Below are 4602 nucleotides of genomic sequence, written 5' to 3' on the forward strand. Positions count from 1 at the left end.
AAATTGTCATCAAATAATAAGACTAATCTTATCAACTAATTGGAAAACAGCCAGAAAAGCCTGGCAGTCTAAGATTGTTCTCAGCAAACTCAGAGCCAGTGAAAATCTTTTTAATGGTTCCTTGAGCTGACCTTTTGTAGTTCAGATGTTTATGAGAAAGTACTGGCTATGAATTTATTGTTGGTATGGATTGAAAATTTACTTGTGCTGATACTTACTTGTCAGGGGAGATACCATGATCACGAAAGTGGGTTTCCCAGGGCTAGGCTTATCCATTGCACTCCAGATGTGCTGACCACTGCGATTTCCCCAAATGTGAGATACTCGACTGCATAATTTGTGGTAGTGGGGGACTGCGTTCGAGCTCTCCCCTGGTCTCTTAAAAAAAAAAAAAAGAAAATTTACTTGTGATACTTAATAAAATAAAATATGGGCATAACCACCATTGTTTCGGCTCATTCAGTGATATTATTCATTCACTGATTTGTGTGTGCTTGCCTTTATTTATTTTTGGACAAGCAGAATGAGATGAGATAGGCTAGTTCATCCCTAAAAGGTTTTCTGAAGCCTACTCTGTCATACCCAATTGAATCATTCATCTGCCAGTGTTCGCGCAATTAGGTCTTCTGTTTCTTTTCTTCTATTGTGTTATCGTATGTAAGATTGTGGGTTAGAGTTGATGCCATTCATTTAAAGGGTATAGAGAGGAAATGGTGTCAGAAGCATCCATTAGTGGAGTTTTAAAAGTATTTCCTGGGAAACCTGTCTCACCTCAGTCTGGCTTGACCAGCTGAGAAATGAGGAGAGGACTGCTAGCTTTGGGCAGTGGGATTTGGTTGTCCCAGTCACTTGTAACTGGGCAATCCCGGGCTGAGATGACATGATCATGAATCTACCTTCTGTTTTCACAAAGGGACATTTAAATATATATTACATGTTATTAAATAAATGAAGAATGCCATATGGAGCTTTACAAAAATAATGAGGAGACCTCTAGCTACTGAATAATATATGTGAGTACTGAATCTAATATGCTGTGTTCAGTGTCTTTATGGAATTTTGCAGACTTAACCAGTTTTCCTCGTTGTTTGTTTACAGTTAGTGGTTCTCATAAAAATACCTTTCCCCCAGATAAAGACCGCTATTAATCCAACTAGTTCAGAGAGATATTTTCTTTAAAAAATTTTTTTATTGATACATAATTTTGTTTATATTAAAAATTATAAAATTTGATTGTTCCAAGAAAAGATTATTGCAGTACCAATCAGGTAGTTAGAAAAAGCTGTCATCAAATAAGACTAATCTTATCAACTAATTTGAAAGCAGCCAGAAAAGGCTGGCAGTCTGAGATTGTTCTCAGGGAACTAAGAGCCAGTGAAAATCTTTTTAATGGTTCCTTGAGCTGACCTTCTGTAGCTCGTAAACATGTAGTTGTACACATTTGTAGAATATATGTGATATTTTGATACAGGCATACAAGATATAATGATCGAATCTGGGTAACTGGGATATCCATCTCATCAAACATTTATCATTTCTTTGTGTTGGGAACATTTCAAATCTTCTTCTCTAGCTATTTTGAAGTATGTAATAAACTATTCTTGTACTGAACACTAGTTCTTATTCCTTTTATCTAACTTTTCTTTTGTACCCATTAAACAACCCCTCTTTATCCCTCCCTCTCTACTACCCTTCCCAGCTTCTGGTAACCACCATTATAGTCACTATCTCTGTGAGATCATCTTTTAGCTCCCACATATGATAAGAGTATGTGATATTTGTCTTTCTTTCTGATTTGTTTCACTTAACATAATGTCTTCCAGTTCCATTCATGTTGTTGCAAATGACAAGATTTCAGTCTTTTATGGCTGAATAATATTCCATTTTGTATATACACTCCATTGTCTCTCTCCATTCATTCACTGGTTGGCATTTAGGTTGATTGCGTATCTTGATTAGTGTGACTAGAACTGCAATAGACATGGAAGTGCAAATGCTTCTTGCCCTTAGAAATCTCAGAAATATACTATTTCCTCTATTTTTGGATAGAAGGATCCAGAGGCATTGCTGGATCACATATTTTTATTTTCAGTTTTTTGATGACACTGCATATTGTTTTTCATAGAGACCATATGAATTTATATTAGCACTAACAGTGTCTGAGCATTGTCTTTTCTCTGCATCCTTGTCAGCATTTGTTATTTTCTGACTTTTTGATAATAGCCATTCTAACTGGGGTGAGATAATATTTCTTTGTGGTTTTGGTTTGCATTTCCTTAGTGATTAGTGATGTGGAGCACTTTTCTCATGATGTAACCCATTTCTGTGTCTTCTTTAGAGAAATGTCTATTCAGATCTTTTGCCCATTTTTAAATTAGATTATTTGGTTTTGGCTATTGAGTTGTTTGAATTTTTTATATAGTCTAATTATTAATCCCTTGTTAGATAAATAGTCTGCAATATTTTCTTTCTTCATTTTCTTCCCTTTGTTGATGGTTTCTTTGCTATGCAGAAGCTTTTTAGCTTGATGTAATCCCATTTGTCAATTTTTGTTTTGGTTACCTATGCTTTTGAGGTCTTAATTCAAGAAGTCTTTGCCCAGACCAATGTCCTGAAGCATTTCATTCATGTTTTATTCCAGAAGTTTTAGTTTCAGGTCTTACATTTAAATCTTTTTTTTTTTGGGAACGGAGTTTCGCTCTCATTACCCAGGCTGGAGTGCAATGGCGCGATCTTGGCTCACCGCAACCTCTGCCTCCTGGGTTCAGGCAATTCTCCTGCCTCAGCTTCCTGAGTAGCTGGGATTACAGGCACGCACCACCGTGCCCAGCTAATGTTTTGTATTTTTAGTAGAGACGGGGTTTCACCGTGTTGACCAGGATGGTCTCGATCTCTTGACCTCGTGATCCACCTGCCTCGGCCTCCCAAAGTGCTGGGATTACAGGCTTGAGCCACCGCGCCCGGCCACATTTAAATCTTTAATCCATTTTGATTTTTTTTTTTTTTAATATGGTGAGAGATAGGGGTCTAGTTTCTTTTGTCTGCATGTGAATATCTAGGTTTTCAAGAAGAGACTGTCTTTTCCGCAGTGTCTGTTTTTGGCAACTTTGTTAAAAATGAATTGGCTATGAATGTGTGGATTTATTTCTGGATTTTCTATTCAGTTTCATTGGTCTATGTGTTTTTATGTTAGTACTATGTTGCTTTGGTTACTATAGCTTTGCAGTATAATTTGTAGTCAGGTGTTGTGATGTCTCCAGCTTCGTTCTTTTTGCTTAGGATTGCTTTGGGTATTTTGGATCTTTTTTGGTTTCATAAGAATTTCAAGATTGTTTTTTCCATTTTGTGAGAAAGTCATTGGTATTTTGATAGACATTGCATTGAATCTGTAGATAGCTTTGTGTCAGAAAAGTATTTTTTATTGCTCCAATTCTGTCTCTTGATAAAACCTGGCATGTTTTCCCCATATCTCAAAAACCACCTACTTTATTTTATTCCCCTTTGTTATTTCTCACCAAAATTTTACCTAAGAAAAAAATAAAAATGAAATAGATATATTTTTCCTGGTTATAAAATGAGATCTTTGAATTTCTGCAGATTATTATTCTTTAAAAATGGTATAATTAGTAATGCTATTAGACTGTGTAAGATTATGGCTTTTGGGTGTTTTTGTTCCACCAGTCAGGCCCTAAAAATTACAAGCATAAACATTCACTGCCTCCATAGTGAAAGATTGCTGGAAGAATATATCAATGACTTGAATTCTTTCATGTTTCAGTTTTCCTGGACTCTGTGATGTGCAATAAGGTTGTTAAGTGCTCATAATATGTCAATAAGAATGAAAATCTTAATAGCTGATATTTATTGAGTACTTACTATGTGCTAAGCATGTTACAGAGATTATATAGTTTAATCTTCAAGGTTACTCTGTAATATAGGTATATTATCTTCATTTTGTAGATGACATGGTGACTTAAAGAAGTAAATGATAGTCCAAGGTCATACAGTTTTTAAGTGGGGATTAGAATTCAAGTAGATTGAATGCAGACACTGAGTTATTTTGTGATTTGGGTGTATGTCAATTTTTAAATGATTCACTGGCATTCACTGGCTTTAAGAACTAAATATAAACATCTTTTCATCTCCACCTCATCTGCTACTCCTAACCCTTCCAAACCAGTTAAGTACTCTTAGTTTCTTTATAAGTGTATGGAGTTTTAAATTTAAATGCACATATGAATAAATATGAGCATATATTCCCACTTTTTTAAGGACACAAATTATAGCATTTGTATTTACTAGACTGAATGCTTTTCTGTATATTACGGCCTGAACTCTTACCTGCTTCACTAAGTCTATCTTTTAAAAAATTTTCAAATTTTTAGGGATATATGGTACATGTATACGTTTATGGGGGTACCTGAGATATTTTGATAGGCATACAATATGTAATAATCACATCGAAGTAAATGGGGTATCCATCACCTTAAACATTTATCATTTCTTTGTGTTACAAGCATTCCAATTATAATTTTAGTTATTTTTAAATGTACAATAAATTCTTGTTAACTGTAGTCACCATATATTGCTATCAAATACTAG

The 4602-nt window shown here is 34.9% G+C and overlaps 1 non-coding gene across 1 annotated transcript; it reads left to right on the forward strand.

The window, feature by feature from the left end:
* The first annotated feature begins 210 nt into the window (after positions 1–210).
* Positions 211–374, forward strand: LOC116530074. Its single transcript, XR_004259819.1, has one exon. It is a non-coding gene; the product is annotated as a U1 spliceosomal RNA (small nuclear RNA).
* The last annotated feature ends 4228 nt before the right edge of the window (positions 375–4602 follow it).

This window comes from Sapajus apella, unplaced genomic scaffold (assembly GCF_009761245.1).
Source record: "Sapajus apella isolate SASKATOON/1434 unplaced genomic scaffold, GSC_monkey_1.0 scaffold64, whole genome shotgun sequence".
NCBI lineage: Eukaryota > Metazoa > Chordata > Mammalia > Primates > Cebidae > Sapajus > Sapajus apella.